The 22,421-nt window shown below is 42.6% G+C and overlaps 2 long non-coding RNA genes across 2 annotated transcripts in view; one reads left to right on the top strand and one right to left on the bottom strand.

Moving 5' to 3' along the window:
- Positions 1-786: 786 nt before the first annotated feature.
- On the top strand, positions 787-4,616 carry LOC122181725. The gene is made up of 3 exons (XR_006179565.1): positions 787-1,013; positions 3,195-3,331; positions 4,561-4,616. It is a non-coding gene; the product is annotated as an uncharacterized LOC122181725 (long non-coding RNA).
- Positions 4,617-12,414: 7,798 nt separating this feature from the next.
- Positions 12,415-22,421, bottom strand: part of LOC122181730 — a 32,006-nt gene continuing 21,999 nt past the window's right edge. The window contains exons 2-3 of the long non-coding RNA XR_006179567.1: positions 18,389-18,489; positions 12,415-12,788 (exon numbers count right to left, since the gene is read on the bottom strand). This is a non-coding gene — a long non-coding RNA (uncharacterized LOC122181730). The remainder of the gene's footprint in view (positions 12,789-18,388; positions 18,490-22,421) is intronic.

The raw sequence follows: 22,421 nt of genomic DNA, 5'->3' as shown, positions 1-22,421 counted from the left end.
TATACTAACAATAAACACTTGCCTTTGTTTATAGATAAACATATAGGATATGCTGCTTTTTTTCCCATAAGCAAAGTTTTGAACATAACAAAACTCAACATAGGCTTTCTTTATAGTTCTTGGAATAGATCTTGGAAGCCTCAGGAAGAGAGGCATTACACTGAGTAGAGGCTCTGCAGAGTAGACTGGGTGCCTTGTCAAGGTCCTGGTGAGAGAGCAGCTCAGCAAATGCAAGGCAGAAGAACCTGCATCATCCTGATTCATCCAGCTGACTATGTGACTGCACTATATTTCCTAGATTTTAAACCTGACATGTCTTAATTTAACGTATGATCTAATTATGTACTTGTGAATCTATCATAAAACAATTGTCCTTAGTATTGTGTTTTTTCTTCTTGTCAGTGTTCTGAAAGAACATCTGGATTGAATACAAGATTACTCAGGAGTTCAGATTTAAATGCTATTTAGTGCTTAAAAACAAATAATAGAGATTACTACTGATTGCAGGTATATGCATCTTTTCTTACCCAGTAAGTGCACAGCACTTTACAAATGTTGACAGAGTCAGTCTTGCAGTGCCAAGAAAACTAAAGCAAGCATAGATTTCAGCACTCAGTGTGAAACAAGTCTGGTAATACATGTAATATAGGCATGTAATAGTTTGTGCTGACTCTTAAGCCTGTTGACTCACTGTGTAACCAAAACCTGGGTAAAGGAGCCGGGAGTGGCTGTTTGGGATAAGCAGCAAAGACCATGCAGCCTGGAAGGTTGCTAGGGTGGGACACTGCAAACACAAGGCAAAAGCTTGAACAGACTTTTATTTCCTCATTTTATTTTTTTCCTATGGTTGTAGTGTTCTAGAAAGCAATGAGTTACACTGAGTGTGACACCAAGCAGGTTGGGCTCAACGTCTGTGTGTGTTGGAATTGCATCTGCTTTGAGATGGGGAATTGGAAGAAGAGAAATACTGGAGAACATAAGCAGAGCCAGGCCTCCTCTGACAACCACCTCAGGTATTTCCTTTTACAAATAAATGAAGTTGATATATAAGCACTGTTACATTGTTAGCCCCTGTCCTTCCCACTGGAAATTTATTTTTGAGTCTCATTAGCTTGTTCTGATATCAGTAAAAATCACTTTGGGTACTCCAATATCCACATGCACTTGAATTTGAACAGTACACTTCCTTTCGTGTTTCTTTAACTCAGAATTTAATTTAAAGTCACATTCCCATCAATGGTTCTGCACTGGAAACTGTATCTAGAGAGCACCTGGTGCTGCTGCTGCTTTCAGTGTGTTAAATCATCCCCATCTTGTTTACTTCCCCCCAGTGCCAGTGCACTAAAGTAAATCCAGAAAGGAAAAAGAAGTCTGTGCCAGCATGGCAAGAATGGGATGAAGGAAGCTTTTGCTGCCTGATCTCCCTCCTCAGCACTGCCAGTTATTAACTGCACAGTTTAAAGGCAACCAGGGGGAACAGAAGGCTACTGCAAAATCCCCCAGCTTATTCATAGGCTTGATTCTATTAAGGCTTTTATTTTAAAAAAATCCACTGGTGGAGTTAATTGATATTTGCCCTACAGCTACAAACTGCTCCTTGTTATTAACATATTTTGTAAAGTTGAAATGAAAGAAATTGAAAATGACAATAAAGTAGAGCATGATTTTGTCTGCAGCATAATGTTATATCCGTGGAAGTAATTTGCTGTAAATGCAACAATTTTGCTATCACTTTGATGTGTGTGTTTAAGGTGTTTTCCTTAATTAGCCTGTTTATGCATCCCTGCATTATTCTGAATTAGATACTTAGCATTGGCAGCCCAGAATCCCGTGTTGACTTGTCCTGCTCTGCATTATGGGATCTTTTTTCTCTTGGCAATGTTCTTGGATTGTTAGCAGGAAGAATGGAGATCACATTAACAAGGCTGTATGCTTTTCTTGCTGGTATTAAATAGATGTGCATTTCAAGCCATTTCAGCTATTCAGTACATTTTAAGCCATGTTCAAACCACAGCCAGACAACCCAAGAAATCCACTGCTGAACTCTACTGTTCTTAAGAAGAAAATGATATGCTTGCATTTGGAGTAGCTTATCAATTTTTTGTTTGTAAGCATGAGTAAAAATCAAATACAAAAGTGTGATTAAAACCAAACCAAGTGTCTTCAGTGCTGTCTGACTTAAATCACAACCTGTCATTAGCCAATGACCAAGTCCATCTCACTAGGCAGGTAAGACCCACCCTCAGCAGACTCCAAGGCATGCATCATGCAATTCAGATGTTTTTCAATATTCTTCCATTATCAACATGGATACATGATTTCATACAACTATGGTCGATGATTTTATTGTAGTATTTACCAAGCAAGAACGTATAGTAAAATGTGTGGTAGAAGGATTTTGCCTTGCAGCTAGGTGGCTCCTTCTTACGCTGTTCCTGACAAACTGTCCTGAGCAGAAACACTACAAGTAATTAGTCTACTGGAAATTGCATTTAGCTGTAGTCACTAAACTTTGTTGTACAAAAATAAGAAAAGTTCCTAGAAATAATTGGACAAAACAATCAAAACATTTTAAAGAGTAAAAATACTGAAAATTAAGAAGTGCAAGTCCCTTCTGATTTTATCAAGGTTTTCTTCTTAAAATGAACGAAGAAAGATGAAAAGATTCAGGCAAAAGAGTTGTTCATGTTAGAGCAGTAGAAAATGCTCCTTACTGCACTCTGTACGCAACACTTTCCCCCGAATGGCGAGATAGTAACTCACCAGTTTGCATGAGATAAGCGACTGTGTGAAGCACAGGTCAGAATCCTAAAAGCTGTTTGCTGTAGAATAAAAGATGATGTCTCCGAGTTCTTACATTTTTATTCTCTCTCTGACTGCTGTTTCCTAGCGCATGCTTTCCTAAATGACTAGCTGCTAAATCTCGTCTTTGAACACATTGAGGATGAAGCTGTACGACCATTTTCCTTGACTTTAGGAGAAAACAAGGTTATGTTTGTGGATTAGGTCCAACATATTACCTTTATGAACTAAAATATTGGAAGCTTGTAACATTCAGATTGGGTCTGAAGTAGTTCTGCAGATAAATTTGTTTTAAAGTTCCATAATGCTGGGATATAACCATCTTTGATGAGCAAATACCTACCGTGAAGCCCTACTGAAGCAGACATTGGGTGATGCTGTTGTAATTTCAGATGACATACGCTCAGTGATAACTTGGACCAGTTCTAGCACAGACAGCAGCCTTCCCAGAAGCTCCCTTCATGTCTGATTCTGTCTTGGAGAACACAGCTGGACAGGAGAAGGTCTCAGCTGCAAAAACCTCATCCTGGTAATGTGTTTTCTCCTGTGATTGGTCAGAGGCCCAACAATGTCATGACAATTGGACCTCTCAGGTTCTGACGTTTTGAGGTTCTGACTTGCAGAATAAAACAAATGTTTTTGGCTGGTTTTACCATTGTTCTGGTATATGTAGGCAGTGTTCAAACACAGACAGTGGTGCTGATGTTTGGCTCACAATGGTAAGCTCTTCATGGCCAGTAAGGTGATACTGCTTTAACAAAATACTACTTTATTTAAAAAGCACATATCTGGCTATTTTTCCTGATCTGTATTACAAGTCAACCTTCATGTCAGGTGAAAAGACAAGGAAACCATGGGGTGACTAAGGAAGCATCCAGCACTGAGTTGACTGCTGTTACTGAGCAATCCTATAGAGAAATATTACTTGTTTGTACTGCTGCTGAACCTGGTTGTCATGAAAATCAGAATCTTCAGCAGAATTAATTGAATCTCCAATGATCTGAAAATTTAGTACTGTTTTCTAAACCGAAAAAAATAATGAGTTTCAGTGAAAAATAATAGAGAAATATATAGTTTTATGTCATAGAATCATAGAATCAAGGTTGGAAAAGATCATCCAGTTCAACTGTCTACCTATGACCAATACTTGTCACTAAACCATGTCCTCAGTACAACATCTAAAAGTTCCTTGAACACCTCCAAGGGTGGTGACTCCACTGCCTCCCTGGGCAGCCCACTGCAGTGCCTGACCACTGTTTCAGAGAAGTTTTCCTGACATCCAGCCTGAATCTCCTCTGGCACAACTTGAGGCCATTCCCTCTCATCCTATCACTGGTTACACAGGAGAAGAGGCCAACCTGCACCTTGCCACAACTTCCTTTCAGTTGTAGAGAGCAAATTGTAGTATGCCTACTAGTATGGCTCACTGGTGCTTGGAAATGACAGAAAAAAAAACTGTATATTCTTTTAAAACTTGAAATATTAGCTTTTTAAGTCATTAACCTCCGTTAACATTATTAATTTTCAACTGAGCCCCCATTGTCTCTGCCCCACACACAGATTTGTCCCTGCAGCTTCTACCAAAAAAATGGAGGAGATCATCCAGGGAATACACCTGCAGCATTCATATTTTGTTGATTATCAGTTCTTAAATGCTGGCCAGCCGAGGTGCATTCTGCCTTTACAGAACCTTTCCAGCTTTTAGAAATTTGTCATGTTCTCTAAAAGACTAAAAGTTCTTTCCCTTGTGATTCTAAGTACTATGGAAAATCAGAAACTGAGGATTCAGAAGATAAACTGTCCAGATTGTGTGGAACATTTGAATTCTTCAACATCTCAGTGGTCCAATTAAACCATTTTCTTTATGAAGACTCAGCTTCATGAAAAACTGAATATACTAATAAAAATGTGAGTCATCGTGCCTTTCTTACTGAGCCTTTTTATCTTTCTGTGTCCGAGGCAACAATAAACATGATTTATATGCACTATGTTTAATTTCCTGCAGTGTTCTGATCTTGCATTGGTGCAGGGGAAAAGTCAATGAAGATGGATGGTGAACAGAATGCAAACTGGGAGGCAGGCAGTAAATGTGGTCAGAAATGGGAGGAGATCACATTGCAGAGATAAGTAACACTTCTACATTTCTAAAGCTGCTGCTATTTAGGGTATATTAGAAGAAAAGCTTTAATATGACTGGTAAGGCAGAAAGATAGACTTGTCTGTACCCACAAAAAATACCAATTTAAATCCTCTTGTGCAGATGAATCATAACGCAGTGCATAGCACTTACTAGTATTGTTCCCCCCACAGCACTGACAAACAGGACCACATTTCTTTCAGGATGTTCACGTAACTGCTTTCTGTAAAGGCTGGATGACCCAACCAACACTGGTCTTAACTGCTGCAGCAGTTCTTCTCACTGAACTGTGCTGACCATATGCCACATACAGTATCACAGGAACTTTCTGTTTCCTCATGTGCCATGGAGATGGCACGGAGCTGCATCAGGAGAGGTTGGGTATTAGGGAAAGGTTCTTGGGTATCAGGGAAAGGTTCTTCACCAGAGGGGTGGGCACAGAACAGGCTCTGCAGGGCAGTGGGCACGGCCCCAGGCTGCTGAGTTCAAGGGGTGTTTGGACAATATTCTCAGACACAGGGTTTGAATTCTGGATCTGGGGCCATGAGTTGGACTCGATGACCATTGTGAGTCTTCCAAGATGGGAAATTCCAAGATTCTAGGTTCCACGGGGGCACAATTTGCAAAATTTAATTCCATTTTTTGAAGTCTAAAGAGCGTTTTCCTAATGGAAAATTACTAACGGCTATTTTCTGCTTCCTTAATTTCAGAAACATTGTTGGGACTTTCTGTTTTGGGACACTGAAATTGGCTCTGGAAGGCCCTTGCTTTCTTTTATTGGCTTTGATAGTATCCTCCATACAGTTGTGTTCCAGTTCCTGTTGAAGTGGTGCTATTTAACTGCACGCTATTTATCTTTCTACTCGGGACAATGAAGTCTCCAGCTTCTGACAGCACCATGACCTTCCTGCCTCCATGCAGACCCCAGAGACAACCCTGCGGCACAAAAGAGGCTCCACTGGCTGCCCGTGAGAACTGTAGTGAAGAAGGATGCCAGAGGAGCTGCTTGAAACGGCAATCAGCACGGGGGGCTGCTACCAGGAAAGCATTTCAGTGTGAAAGTGCAAATCCATATTGACTTTGCTCCTCATAAGGTTACTTACCATGGCTCAAGAAGCCAAGAGCACTGGTTTAAAACCATGTTAGTCACAGGCAGGGGAAATTTCAAGGCGAAGGAAACTGCATGTCTCAAAAATGCACATTTCTGTAGAAAAAAGCCTGAGAGAGAAAGGAAACCAGCATCTCTTTCCAAGGAACAGCTATTTGCTGGGCAGTTGCAGCCACTGGAGGGGAATATCCCAAGAAACCTAGCTTTGTTGTCTTTGGAGTAAGAAAAAGGTCACATTCTATAGGACAACAATAGTCTTTGTGAGCAGATGCTGCTTTATGGATCTTTCTGTGGTCTTAATTGTGAATTATGCTACTTTTTTGTCCACAGAAATGCAGTCCTATAGTTAGAGACAGGCATTTGGGGTTCTGTTTCTCTCCCTCCTCCCTTCCCAATGAATATAGAGATCCTTAACCTACTTTTAGTTATTATACAGCTCAGAGCCTGTGCCTGTTCCCTCAAAGGACAACTGGAAGGCTGCCACTGACTTCAAAAACAGCATGGGCAGGCTTCTTGTTAGTTAACATTTGTAAAGTGCTTGGAGGTACTTAGGCAACAGATGTTACATAAATGCGATTAATTTTATAAGTTCACTATCATGTCTGCAATGTTGTATTGCAACTTTGTAGCAGGCGTATTAACTCACGGTGAAGTGCTGGATGCAGGATTAAGGTTTAGTTAAGCAAAGACAAACGACCTTACCAAATTCAATGCAACTATTCATCCACATAAATAAAGCTTCTACCTTAGACTCTTAGAATAAGGAAACCACTTGTGTGTGTGTTTCTGTTTGTATGAAAACTCTTCTACAAGTACTTGTTAGCACGAGCTCTTTACGTCTGGTACAGACATAAAACATAGCTGCTAGATGTCACACGCTTGAATCATCACAGATGTCCAGGGAACAGCAATATGATAATAGACACAGAAGGAAAATAACATCTAATACTGATCTCTCAACCACTCCTGTTAGCTTTTTCCAGTTAATTGTTAAAATCTGATTTTATCTTTCAGTGAACCAGAGAAGTCCGCTAACACTTTCAAGCAATGTGGGTCGTGTTTATACTGGGGAGGAACTTCTAATGTGCAAATTAACAAAAAGCTATTTATCATTTTACAGTATTTAGGCAGATGTTTCAAAATTGATGGACATTTTAAAATGATTTTCAACATGAATCTTCTAATCAACTTCTTGGTATGACTGAAATCCACCAGGTTGAGGCCACTACAGGCCAAGATTTGAAAAAGATCTCCATATTTTGGAATCCATACCATCACTACAAGAAAGACACTGAAGCCCTGGAGCATGTCCAGAGAAGGGCAAGAAAGCTATGAGGGGTCTGGAGCACAAATCTTATGTGGAGGCTGAGGGAGCTGGGATTGTTTAGTGTGGAGGAGGCTCAGAGAAGATCTTATTGCTCTCTACAGCTACTTGAAAGGAGGTTGTGGCGAGGTGTGGGTTGGCCTCTGCTCCTGTATAGCTAGTGATAGGATTGCAATTAGGCTGGAGGAATCCCAGGCATATATACAGACTAAGAGGAGCAGTCCTTGAGAAAATCCCTGCAAAGAAGGACCTGAGTGTCCTGCTGGATGAAAAACATAACGTGAGCCAGCAGTGCAGCTCGGAAAGCAAATGGTATCCTGGGCTACAATAGAAGAGGAGTGGCCAGCAGGGACAGGGAGGTGATCATCCATCTTTCTTGTGCTTGTGAGGCCCCATCCGGAGTACTGCATCCAGGTCTGGAGCCCCCAGTACAAGAAAGACAGGGAGCTGTTGGAGAGGTCCGAAGGAGCCACAAAGATGATCAGGGGGCTGGAGCACCTCTGCAGACAGGCTGAGAGAGCTGGGCTTGTTCAGCCTGGAGTAAAAAGGCTGCATTGTGACCTCGTTGCAGCCTTCCAGTACCTAAAGGAAACCTATAAATAGAAGGGGAGTCAACTCTTTGAAAGGGTAGATAAGAGCAGGACAAGGAGAAATGGTTTTAAGTTGAGGTAGGGAAGATTTATTTTGGACGTCAGAGGAAATTCTTTACAGAGAGTGGTGAGGTGCTGGAACAGGCTGCCCAGAGAGGTTGTGGATGCCCCGTCCCTGGAGGTGTTCAAGGCCAGGTTGGATGGGGCCCTGGGCAGCCTGGTCTGGTATTAGAGATGGATGTTTGTGGCCCTGCATGCAGCAGGAGGGATGGAGCTTCATGATCCTTGAGGTCTCTTCCAACCCAAACCATTATTTGATTCTGTGATTCTATGATTCTACGAAGAGAGGGAATTGCCTCAAATTGTGCCAGAGAAGATTCACGCTGGACATAAGGAAAGACTTCTCTGAAAGAGTGGTTGACATGCACCACAATGTGCAGTTTATTGCTGAACTGTTTGCTATTTCTTAGTTTATTTTTAATCAGTTAATATTAAGCACTTAAGCAAGGGCAGACATTGGGAGGAGCCCTGGCCCTGGGCTGTGGGAAGGAGCCAATATTTTCAGTGTAAGCTTAGTTCCTGCCTCCCAGCAGAAAGGCAGAATCCAGACTCCAGAATAAGGCACTAACATCTTATTGCTAATGTTTGGCTGGCTATGGATAATAGATTTAAACTGTTATAGTCCTAATGAGTTCACCACAGTAACTTAATTAAGCAATTGAACATGACAGGCAATGCATTGTAGGGGGATTATTTTATGCCTTCAGTAAAACAAAAACAAAAACAAAAACAAAAACAAAAACAAAAAAGAAAGGGATTTCAGCTACCAAGAACCCTCCGAAAACAAATCTCCTGTCTGCCACGCTGAGACTAAAGACAACAGAGAAGAATTGTATCTGCGGAAGCCAGATACACATCACCAGCACTTCTCCAACAGAAGCTATCAATAGCTGTACTAGCAATGACTTCCAAGTTAAGACCTTACCTTCAGGTTTTCATTAGGTGGCATCACATCAATTACAAGCAAATTACATGAATTAAAATAAAAAAATGCCATTAATTACAAATCCTTACATTTAGGTTTTGGAAAAGGAATTCAAAAATTGAAAAGTCAGAGTTAAACCAAGAAGATCTGAAGCTACTGTTGTTTTTGGAGTTTTTGAGATCAGTATGCTGCTCACTGCACAGAGATATAATAGACTTTGATTTAATCTGTTTCAGTCTGGAGCAATGAAACAAAGAACAACACGGAGGGTGTTGTGTTCCAGCTTGCAACTGCAGAAGGTTTAGCCTTCCTTTTCATCTTTGCTTTTCTACTTGAGCTCTGCTACAAGGCCTCATTGGGCTGTACTCAATCTTCTTGTAGGTCCTTTCCAACCTTGTGATTCTGTGATACAGCAGCAGAAGTGCACTGAAGCGTCCCTGCTGCATACCTGATTAGTGTCAGGTGCAGGTGGGAGTTAGGTGCAAACATATTCATCTAACATGGACTGTATTGACACTGCACAGTATTTGCAAGACTATTCAAAGACCAAACTATGAATTTCATTCTAAACTTCTTCCCTACGTGCCATCCCTACACTTGCCACTGATGTAGAACCTATCAAGTATCCCCCTCACATCTTATTTTTGGTATCAGTGATAAACTGTGTCTTCACAGCAGCGTATGTGTCCACTGAAGAACAGCAGATCAAAAGATGAAGATGTCCAACTTATCCCAGAGTTAGCAAGCGGCCAAAATGATGGAGACACCATTCCTATTTAGTGACACCTGAACAACCACTGATAGATAAACCAGTGCTGGTAAAGGAGAAAGAGAGCAGCCATGGAGATTGGAGTCATCCTCATCTCACACCACCCCTAGATGCGGCACAGACATTCCAGCAACCCCGCCATCAGAGTGAGAGCTGACATTGCCATTTATTTTCCTTCCCTGTTATCTGTCTTAATCACATTAGGAACACACAGTGCTTTCTATGTTTAGATCTCTAATTATTTTACTCAGTAGGGTAAGTATAATCATCCTCATTTTGAACCACTGTGAGAAGATGAAACAATTTGCCCAGCATCTCATAGCAATTCATTTATATAGATGCTTTTCTATCTATGGCAATCCTAATAATGCATTCCCCTTAGCAATATGTTGTAGCAACGAATCTCACACGTTAGCACACCTCTCCCACACCTCACTATCAGTGTCTCCCAGCAATCTCCACAAAAGACCTGTGCCCACCTTGCACCACAGTGGTGCACTGGGATGTGCCCTGTGGCTGGAACAAAGCTATCTGCTTCGTTCTCTGCAAGGTGAGTAACACCTTTGACATTTTCCCCCGTTCACTCTGATAACGTAGAAATAAAAACCCAGATGCGTGCTGACATTTAATTTCTCCCAGTTATTTGTTCTCAGAACAAATACATCACTGAACTTGTCTTCCTCACGGACTGATAAAGTGGTGCATGTAGAAGTTAAGTGAGTTCATGTTCCTTTTTTTAAGCTCTCTTTTGTTGAACTGTTCTTAAGAAAAGTGTATGGCCACCACCCCAGCAGTGGTGCAGGTGTTCAGCATCGTCACACTGTGGCACACGAAACCCCTGCTTCCATTCGGTGAGGCTGACTTTTGAGAAGCTTTTCCATCAGAGCACACAATTTGGTCTGTGTGTCCTCTTTTGTATCCATTATTATCTCACAGTGTGGGCTATAAAACCAAGCCTCTTGCTGTGGTGCCAACTGGCATCTGTCACCGCTCACTCCTTATCAGCTACCTCTGCCAGATCCCAGCATTAAACGAGGCCATGCCACTATCACTGGGATTAGAACTAATGCACTGAGTTCTTCCTGCCCTGTTTATTTTTATCAACTTATTTCCATTTCCACTCTGGGCATCTGAGCTCCGGAAATGGTGGGTGCTGTAATGAGCAGCACATCCACGCGGACGCGGATCCCGACTGCTCTCTGCCTCAGTCTGTGCATTACAGGGAGGTGCAAAATCCTGCAGTGGGGGAGCAGCAGCCCTACCACGGTGACTTCCACACCACTGCCACAAGTGCCCAGGGGCTGGGAGGATGTGGGAACGCAGGGAAGGACAGCTGTCTGCCTGCACTGAGATTCTGCTAATGCCCTGCAGCTCCCGACTGGAAAATTTTACTCCAGTTTCCTACCCTGCTGTGTCTTCATTGGATACTGTGAAATACAACAGACAAGCAGGTACCTGGATTTTATAACTTCCTCCTCTAACATCTAATGACAAAAACTTTGTACCATCCATGGAGCAAAATCCGAATCAGGTCAGATGCCAAGGCTCAGAGCAGGGCTGTGGCCATGAGATAAACAGCTTGGGCGGAGGAAAGCAAACGCCTCACTGCAAAGACAGAAAGCACCTGGTGGCTGCTGAATGCCAGTGCAGAGTGATCTCCACTCACTTCCATAAGTGTTCTGGACATCTGTATCGCCTCATTGTTTCTGATGGAAATACACTGCAGTGTTAGAACTCATTTTCCTTCACAGCCACAACAAATTTCTCCCCCAATTTCTCTCTTTACGTCCTTTCTTACTACTGCACAAAATTCTTCAGCTTCTTTATTGTTTACACCTCCCCTAATGTTTATTTGCTTGTTCAGACCCTCAGTCCCTCTCCACATACTTTAGATTGAACCCCGAAACTTTTAGCTCTCTGGTCTGAGAATAATACAAACGTGAGGCTTACAACGAAGAAAACAAAGTTAAAAAAGTTGAGGAAAAAATGGAAACTAATCAAGCTTCCAAGGTAAAATGTTGTGAAATTCTTGTACAGGCTGTTTTAAACAGCAAAAGTATGTTCAAGTCCAGAAAGCAGTAAGATTCATGGAGGAAAACTAGTTCCAGTGCTATGAAACAGAAAAGTATCTCCTCTGGGCAGCCCAGTAAGGATAGGAGGTGGATGGGGAAGAATTCATGTCAGCTTCTTTGCTGCTACCCAAGCATCTTGCATTGGCCAAGGTCAGGCAGAGGCTGATGAATCAGAAGGACCTCTGGCCTGATTCAATGCATCAGCCCTTACATATTTTTATTTTCCATGCTGGATGGGTGGATTAGTTTGTTGCTTCCATTTGGCTTCTGTATCAATCATAAACTGCACCCAGAGGACACATGACCGTGTTCTTCATAATGTTTCTGGGACTGAGGTCAGGGAAGGAGTTTCAGAAGAGCTCCTTGAGGTATGTCCTCATGTAGGAAGTGTGCAGCAGGGGGATGGGGGCTGCTAAACAGCCCAGCAACTGCACAGCCTTGCCTGCTGCGCCAGCCTGGTGCTGGAAGCAGCGTGTACAGTGCAGCTCCATTGGCCTCTGCAGCAGGGTACCTTACTCACCAAAGCCCAGGATAGTGCTCCTTATGAGCAAAATGTCAGCACCCTGCAGAGCAACACTGCTTATGGCCACTGAGTTGCCCTGCGTTCCCTGCGTGAAGTTTGTCAGGATGAGCTCCAGGTCACTGGCTGAGGTTTCACTAATTGAAGCTTACACATTCAGGCCACTGCATCTTAGTTTCCTATTCACAGGCTCCACTTGTATCACTTTCCTCTTTTTCTGTTTCACTCAGCTGTAATGCTTGGCTTGTATCATTCATGGCAGGAAGTAATGGGGGGTGGCCAGCAAAAAGTGAAATGGTCAATGGAGACTCATGGACACAAACATGAAGGGGTTTCAGTTTTCTGTTTTCTTACGAAGTAACTGACAACTACACTTATTTAGCTCAAGGAGTGTGGCCAGGTCTGGAGTCCACAATGCAACAAGGATGGAGAGGGTCCAACGGAGGGCCACAAAGTTGATCAAGGGGCTGGAGCACCTTCCCTACAAAGACAGGTAACCAATCATGAATGCACAATGTACTCTGTGATTGCCTAACTTGGACTAAGGCAGTGATAAGCTTCTGTTTTCACCCATGCAATTCAGTTAAATTTTTGCTCTCTTTGTACCTAACAGTTTCAGTAAAGCAGCCCCTGCATTTGCTGCACTTGAGTCCTCCTGAACATAAAGGTTTGAGAACTGGAGAGGATATGTAAGGCACAGTCACAAGCAGCAGACTTGGGTCCTAAGGATGCTGTAGATTTTCAGAAAGAATCCGACATGTTTCCAGCAGATTAAAATATCTCCCTTTCTCCAGTGGGTAAAGTCAAACTTCATTGACTCTGAAAGGAAGATATTTTTGTTTCTTAATGATCATTGCCATAACTGACTCAGTTACAAGCAAAAGCCACAGAATAAATACCTTGTGCAGGTAGACTATTTTTCAAGGCAGAAATACTGCATATTCTTTAATCAAAGATATCCAGTGCTTTCTCCATCCTTTGAAAATGAAAATCACAGCCTTAATTGCACTTTATAGGTCAGTTCTTCTTCCTGGCCTTCCCTCCAGGATACTGTGGTGTTTATCGAGCCTATGTTCACCAGCAAACGAAGAGAAGAACTGGAGTTCATGTTTTCCTAAGCAATGAAACATATCACTGAACGCTCCCAAGGCCAAATGCTGCCAGCTGCAGACACTCCCCAGTGCACTTCAATCCTCTTCTGAATTCACTTATAAAATATCTGGGGCAGACACACACTCTGAACTCATTCGTACCTGCTGGGAACAATTTTCAAGAGCTCAGGAATAAACGAACCTTCTTCATCTATTTGTCTTCATTTTATCAAACCAAAGCCAGATTATATTAAATTACGTATTTGATCATATTAAAATCATCTTAGTACATGCATCTGCAGTACTCAGCAACTTATAAACATCTGCTTCACGTGTGAGATAAGAGTTTTGGGGGATACTGAAGGACTGACATCCTGATGTGTGTTTGTACACGCAGGATCAGGGGCACAGCTTTCTGGAAAGTCATTTCTAGACAGGAAAACGATCCGCTACGTCTCACACTGTGACAGATCTTGTAGTAATACCAAAATCTTCAAGAAAGATCCTGTAAGAGTGTGACTCAGACCAGTCTTGACTGTCAGCATGAGTAAGAGATCAAATGCTCAGGAAAAAAAGGGAGTATCAAAGTGAGGAGCCGCAGCTTCATTACTATTCTGTGGTGCATGAATCCAAACACATCTGCCACCTGGCTGACAGAAAAGTGGGGAATGCCAAATAAAGGGAAAAATACAGGTAAGGAAGGATGTGAGATGAAGGACTACTTAAGGAATTCATGTAGATGTGACTTTGTCTTAAGATGAGCAGAGATAAAACTAGTAAAACAGAATAACTCATGGAGAACATACTTGATGTCCAATCTTTGCAGGCATTGGAAAAGTTGTGTTTCGAGGATTTGTATTCTTACTATAAGATCACAGTTGTGATTTTTTGGGGAATGCTCATATCAAAAATGTTCTACGGTAAAGATATTGAAAAAATAATATTTTTCACAAAATGGGAATTCCTTAAAACGTTTTCTATTTTCAACCACGATTTTAGAATTACATCCCAAACTTCATGTTCTTCATTGTGCGTGTGAATTCAGCAGGTTTTCTGTGTTATTTTGACTTGATAATTCAAAATTCTATTTCTGCGTTTAGTGTCATATGCTGCCTTATGTGTTGTTCTACCAGATAAACAAGAACTATTTTTAATCAACTCAGCACAGCGACGTGAAGTCACCAGCTCCTCATGACTGAGGAACACTTTTCTGATGTACTTGCAAAGTTATGCATACATTATGCATTTTTCTACAGAAATCTCAAACAGAGATTGTTCTGAAATCCAACAAAAGTGGACCTGCTGGCATGCTGCATCCAAGGTGTACAGCTCAGGGAATCCCCTCAGCCAGTCCCAGGAGGTACTTCAGCTCCCCAGTGCCAAAGGACAAATACAGGGACATACATGACCTCCTGTGACAACCGTGAGCAGCCACATGAGACATTGATGTTGTCTACAACAAAAAAGTACAGCTATTGTTAATCATAGAATGGATCTCAACAGGGTTTGAGCTGGAAGCTCAAACCGCTTACTAGCAGTGTTCCTCAGGTTCGGTCCTGTTCAACATCTTCATCAATGACCTTGATGAGGGAATAGTGGCCACCCTCAGCAAGTTTGCTGATGATACAAAGTTGGGAGGACTGGCTGACATGCCTGAAGGCTGTGCTGCCATTCAGCGAGACCCGGACAGGCTGGAGAGCTGGGCAGAGAAAAACCGGATGAGGTTTAACAAAAGCAAGTGTAGAGTCTTGCATCTGGGGAGGAATAATTGCATGCACCAGTACAGGTTGGGGGATGAGCTGCTGGAGAGGAGCTCTGCAGAGAGGGACCTGGGTGTCCTGGTGGATGACAGGTTGGCCATGAGCCAGCAGTGTGCCCTCGTGGTCAAAAAGGCCAATGGCATCCTGGGGTGCATTAAAAAGAGCGTGGCCAGCAGGTCGAGGGAGGTGATCCTCCCCCTCTACTCTGCCCTGGTAGGGCCTCATCTGGAGTACTGTGTCCAGTTCTGGGCTCCCCAGTACAAAAAAGACAGGGATCTCTTGGAAAGAGTCCAGCGGAGGGCCACAAAGATGGTGAAGGGCCTGGAGCATCTCTCCTATGAAGAAAGGCTGAGTGAACTGGGTCTGTTCAGCCTTGAGAAAAGGAGACTGAGAGGAGACCTGATCCAGGTCTATAAATATCTGAGGTGTGGGGGGCAGAATGGCGAGGCCGGACTCTTTTCAGTGGTGAGTGGAGACAGGACAAGGGGAAACGGCCGGAAACTGCAGCATAGGAAGTTCCGCACAAACAAGCGCAAGAACTTCTTTACAGTGAGGTGACGGAGCACTGGAACAGGCTGCCCAGGGAGGTGGTGGAGTCTCCTTCTCTGGAGATGTTCAAGACCTGCCTGGATGCCTACCTGTGCGACCTGGTGTAGGGAACCTGCTTTGGCAGGGGGGTTGGACTCGATGATCTCTGGAGGTCCCTTCCAACCCCTACGATTCTGTGATTCTGTGGAAGGGCCCTCACAGCGCACACAGCCCCAAGCCCTGCCCTGCCCTGGTTGCCCCCAGCCGGATCCAGCTGCCCAGGGCCCACCCAACCTGGTCTCCAGGATGGGGCACCCACCGCTGCTCTGGAAAGTCATGCCAGGGCCAGACCGCCTCTGAGAATTCAGTGGGAACTGATCAGCTCTCACAGGCCTCTGTGGGAGCCCTTTGGTTCTGGTGCTGCCCTGGCACAAACCAGCCTCGCTTCTGCTGGTCCCTGAGGATGCTTGCGCAGGAGCATCTCTGTTTTCTGCTCTCCACAATCCCTGCCCATCCGGCTTCACGACGCCAGTCAGAGATGCGGAATTAAAGAGCTGTGCTCAGGCACCCGGCTTTCAAGGGGCAGGATCTCCCTCTGGAGGCCTTCAGCAGCAACTGCTTCTCCCAAGTTTCACAGACCTGGGCGAGAAGTTTCTGTGGAGTCAAAATGCTGCGACAAATCCAAAACTTTGCACCCGACTGGATTTCCTTGAGTTCTACTTTGGCTCGCAACCCTAAACCTTCTGTCTAAAGTGGATGTAATCTGCCAACAGCTTCAGAAGTTCCTGGACACATCGGGGTGTAAATAGAGACCCTTTGGAAAAGGAGGGAGAAGTAATTTGTATTGAGAATTTCGCATCAACCTTTAATATAGTAAAGTATTGTGCTAGATTGAATGCATTTCGTTTTGTGCCTTCCACTCTTCCTGAACTCTATGTTTCACTTTCACTTCAAAACAAGTAATTTTCTTGAGTCTCTGGAACTTGTGTTGACCACACATGGCAGTTTCCTCCAACAGGAATGTGCTCCATCTCATTACACTGTGACATTTCTAAGTGATCTGCTCAGACTGAAACTGTAATAAATTGCCAAAGGTGTTTGAAAAGACATTCCACGATGTCAGTACCTGTGAATGAATATATAAGAAGCTTCTGTGGACTTTCAGACACTTTATTTGACATAACATTCAGGACTAAAGAAGAATTAGCCTTTCAAATTCTACCAGTCACAGAATCACAGAATTGTAGGGGTTGGAAGGGACCTCCAGAGATCATCGAGTCCAATCCCCCGTTCAGTCAGCACACTGAATGCAAAGTAACCAAAAAGCATTTTTGAAAATGAGTTGTTTTTTTGTTGTTGTTTGTTTGTTTGCTTTTTTTTATTTGAATGTGTGTATTGTTCATTTTTTTTTAATAGTGATAGGTTTTTCTCAGACTTTATATGTAAATTTAAAAATGTACGATAAATATCAACTCACTGTCTGAAAGGAGAGATTGCAGTAAAAGTTCCTGTGTAGCCATAAATAAAAAAGAAACTATTGCTTAAGCAGTAACAATAAGTCTCAGGTAGAAGTTAGTGGAAGTGAAGGTGTCGGTGGCTTTGGAATCAAGAGGAAAGGAAGCAGAAGCATTTCTGCCCCTACAAGGAGGCAGACATGGGTCGGGTCACTGCGAGGCGCTGCTGCCCCACTTCTGTGAGCTGTGCTGGGAACAGAGCAGGGGTTATGCTGGGAGATGGACGTACATGCTTGTCTGAACCAATGTTCTTTCAACAACAAAAAGCATTCTGCTTAAAGATTACACCATGCTGAGTGGCTGCCGTACATTCCTTGGGAAATGCCTGGCTTTTCATGCAGCTGGTTTCGTGCTGGGCACTGGAGCTCAGCAAGCATTCTGCAAGCTGCGATGGTTTGGCCAGCAAACTCTTCATGTCTGATTTTGAGCTCTAAAGCTGGTCACTTTGGTTAAAGGGAACTTCAGATCTGTACAGGCAGCCCCATTTTCAAAACAGCACCCCAGTACTGGCACAGAGCATGCAAGGTAATATTTCACACCTGCACTTGTAAAGATGGCATTTTGTAAAGACGATGGCTAAGTCAGAAAAGCAAATAATCATTGTTAGAGTCATTTATGCACCTCGAAAACTGTTACCAGTAGGTGCAACTTGTTCTAATTTCAGTGCTTCAGACCTCGCAGTAAGCCAGATGCAGATTAACAAAAAATGCAGTTAAACAGTTTGAAGCAGGGCAGGAATCCTGGGGAGGGTTTTCAGGGGAGGAGGGTGAGCACACCTGTACATCTCATTTTCTCTTCAATGCTAAAATGACCACAGGTTTATTGTCTTTACTCTAAATTTCAAGATCTTACCCTTCAATCAGACCAGCCACTGCTTTTGAGAAGAAGTAATTAAATTAGTAGCAGGTACAAAAAGAAGAATGCACATACTGCAGCCCTGAGTAGAGCATGCTGGCTGAAGGCAGTTCTCCCAAACCAGTGCCACTGGAGAAAGCTATCGACCCCACTGTGCTTTGATCCCTTCTTTTTCCATCAGGGATTAGTATCACTAGAAGATAAATAACATGCCTAAGTAAACTTCTGAAATTAAAAAAAAAAAACAACACAACAACAAAAAAAGTTTCCACATTGGGTCACTCAGAACAGATCAGCAGAAGTAACACTGCAAATGAGAGGAATGGCACTCACCCTATCATATCCATTAGCGAGGCGTTTCTGAGGCTTTGATGCCTCTTCTAGGTAAAATCAACCTTAATGCAGCATTACTGAAGTCATCGATCTCAGGAGACCTTGAATAAAGGAGAAAATATGTCTAAGCATTTTCACACGTACATGCAAGGACCAATGCACTATGTTCTTCTGTGACCATGTCTTTCTCTGGGATTTCTGTTCTATTCTTGATGAAAGCCCTGGCACGCCTCAGTACGCACACAACTGGACAGTACATCCATGGGGGATGTGGCTACGCAGATTGGGTTTAGCATGCTTAATTTGCTTTTGTTCTTTCCATCCTCCTAGGAAATCCCAAAGACATGCATATTACGTCACAAGATTGTAAGTGGTCCTTATGGTTCCTCCAAGATGGCTTTGTAGAAGAGGAAAAGAGCACAGAGACAAACAGCACTTCACCCCTTGAACTGGGGAGATCATAATCCTTGCAGATTATTTAAAAATTAAATTAGAGGAAGGCTGTTCTTTTGTGATCAGCTGGAACTATAAAGCAAACCACCACTTAAATAAGTGAGTTTAAGGGATTTTAAACACAGCAAAGCCATTCCCATGGTCAACTTCTGCCAAAACTGCAGCCTGCAGCCCTGCTTTCCTTTCCCACCTGCAGTCACATAATGCCCTTGTACTGATGCTTGCTAGATCCTACCACAAGCTGGTTCAAAAATCAGAGCTGACACCCTGCCTACCAGAAAATGCAAGCCACATTTTGTTAGCTTAGCATCCTTGCACCATGTAGTCAGAAAAATGCAAGTACAAGAGAGAATGTGGGACCACATGTCTACAGTATGGAATAGGAGAAAGTCAAGGTGTCCATTCTGGTCGTAGTCACCGCCTCTGCTAAAGCTGGATCACAAGACCGAAAGCTATACCTTTCTGCCTTCTGTTCCCCTTTAGTGATTGATTTTTGCATAGGCTTTCCCCATTGGATAAGGAATCATTTAACGTTTGCATCTATAGTTAAACTCCTCTTCAGTCAGTTTAAGCCACCTTTCTCCCACGTAAAATTAAGGACTGCTTTGTGTCTTGCAGACCATAGACTTTCTACATCTGGCTTCCTTCACCAACAGAAGAAGATGAGCTGCCATCAGAGGACTTTGAGAATCTTTATATACAGTTCCTTCCAGCATTCCACAAATGAGAGAGAACAACTACTGCTTGGACAGTCAATTACTCCTTCCCCCTGCTCCTCAGACCTCTAAAGTACATTGATAAGGAGTGCACCAATAATACTGAAGGTCTTTGTTGGAAATTCGGCTGATTTCTAATACACCCTTGTATATATGTCTGCCACTGTAGCAAATTACCAAGATATCATCAGAGCAGACCGAATGTAAAATTTTCTGTATCTCTGTCTTCAGCAGTTGTAATAAACCTGCATATCCTTCAGAAGGGTAAGGCCATACCAGCAGGGGCAGCTCCAGAATTTGTTTATCAGCATTAAGAGTTTGGTAGAAAACATTCTGAATAATGACTGATGATATGACAAGTGTATTTGTGCAAGTACTTTGTTCCCACAAGTTCTGTCTCTAACCACATCCCAGCACAGCATTAGCAGTGTCTGCCTTTTCCTTTATTATTCGAGTTCAGTCACTCTTCCCATTTGTATAGTCATCCTAGAGTTCATAATTAAAGAATCCCATGTAAAGGAAAAATACCTTCTGCTATAAGTAAATTCTCCCTCTGCTCTGCAAGCATCATAATAAATCAACATTCTGAAATTTGTTCAAATGACGACAAGTCTTTCAGCTTAAAGTCTGGTAACGGTCCTTCAAATTCAAAGCACATAAGCAATAATAAGAAATAATTTAAAGGAATGGTAAGAGGAAGAAAAAGAAAACTTCCCTGGAAAAAATAGTGACCGTAATATAAACTTCTATCAACAGCAAGGCAGAGTCTGCATGTTAACAAGTGAGCAAAGCACACTGCCTTTCTCCTGATGTATCTCGCTGTGTGTTGCAAGGATGAAGGTCCCCGACTCCTGCTTCCTAAATGGCAAAACTTCCACTGGTGACTTCAATTCTGCAAGGACCTAGAGTGCATCTGCCAGATCTCAGCTTTAAAGACAGGAATCAAGCCATGGGCAGCAGATAAATACTGTAGAAACTTGAGGTGGATCTGTCATCAAATTTTCCTGTAGACAAAGTAATTAGAAACTAACTTTCACATAAAACATTAACCAAGATTGGTCTTTTTTCCATTCTAGAACTAAGCCCTAAGAAGGCAAACACCTGTCAAAGGACTTGTGATAAAATCCTCAGAATTAGCACAGCATGGAAATGCAGCATATTAGCAACATTATGCAGTGAAAACGGAAAACTAGAGTGCAAGAACTAAAAGTAATTCCCCACACAACACGGCAGTCACTTCAAGATTAAAGACTTTTGGGTCACAGACATTCTTGTTTGTGCTGATTCATCCACACATCACATCATGTCTGACTCTTTTCTTCCCAATTAAAGAAAATCCAATTTTATTATCTGATTATTTTTCTGGCAAGGACGCTGAGTTTTCCTCACGCACTTCTTAAAAAGAGGTTCTTTAACAGCTGGACATCCAACAGAAATGACATCATTCTTTACATCTGCAGCATCAAAACAAGACAGAAAAAAACTTTGAGTGCAATGAATACTTTTGACAAAAGGTCCTACATAGGAAATGGGACACAGAATTGTTCTGGGAATCTTTAATATGTGTCTCTCAGAGGAAAGCCGAACTAACTTTTGGAGAAGGATGAAGTAGACTTACAATTTTCTTGTGGCTGTGCTATAACTAAAGTTATTCTTGCCAGGCTAATTTATACTCACTAAAAGCTTCTGCTTTCCTGTTTGGCTGCATGAGGAATTTGACAGCAGAACGGAAGAAGTTTTTCCAGTATCCTGGGTAATTCTTGCTCTTTCTACCCATCACTGAAATCATTCTTTGCATTAGTGTGGTTTTCAGCTGCACTTCATATCTGAAAGCAGAGCTCTTAACAGTTGACAAAATAGATTTCGAAGCATTGTGAATAATGCTACAGGCACAGCAATAAATCATCATGCCAGTAAAGGGTAAAGTAAAAAAAAAGACTTTTGTACTTCTAAGAAACTCAAATTGTAGAATTTTTTGTATATTTTAGGCACTCTGGCAAGTACTTCACTTTCTGCACTATCCCTCGTGCTGCCCTGACAAACCAGGTACTTTTAGGGTCTGTGCAAATCTCTTTGTGTCTCCACAAGTTCTGCCAGAGAAGCAGAGAAGAGGCATCTGCATGACTTCCTGATAAGCTGTCAGCTCCTGCTTCCTAAATGGCACCATTTAGCACAACAGCATTAGGTGACTTTTGGAAGCAAGATAACGAATCTAGTTTGCTTTCCTCAGGAGTTTTAGGGGGTTTCTTTTGTTTGTTTTGGGTACTGTTTTGTTTCTTTATTTCTGGTTGTTTCTGTAGCTTGTAAGAACAAACTAGAGAAGAGGAATAATTGTGATTACAAGGGATGTTCCCCAATTGGACTGGTCTTTCTCACATTTACTTGAAAAGTATTTATACTTCTTTACATGTGCCTGCACACACAAGAACACACTGTAATAACCAACAGGATACTTCGGATTCTGAAGAACTGCAAGGGGCTTTAGAAAGAGCCATGTCCTTCCTGTGGCAGCCACTGGCAGCAGCAGTCAGGAACAACTGAACTGCAGCTAGTTGGTTCTGGTTAATGTAAATCTGAGTCCTCTGGAAACCCCCACAAACAGCATCAGATAAACTCGTAGGATAGGTCAGCCACAAAGATCACTTACTGCCCCACATTCTGCCTGAAGCTTTCTCTTTTCCTGGTATCCTAACAGTTACCCAGGCTGACAGCTGGGGTGTAAGGGCCTTTGGTTTCTGTTGTGGGAGAGGGAGGTTAGGGAAGGAGGAGCAGGAACGTCAAGGACTGCAGCTGCGTGATGAGCACTATTGCCGCTTAAGCCACACATCCAGCAAGCTGAGCTTTCAATATTCTTTTGTCCCAAA

Source organism: Lagopus leucura, unplaced genomic scaffold, assembly GCF_019238085.1.
Source record: "Lagopus leucura isolate 7727_CA_CO unplaced genomic scaffold, USGS_WTPT01 Super-Scaffold_73, whole genome shotgun sequence".
Lineage (NCBI taxonomy): Eukaryota > Metazoa > Chordata > Aves > Galliformes > Phasianidae > Lagopus > Lagopus leucura.
This window is presented reverse-complemented; position numbering and strand designations above follow the sequence as displayed.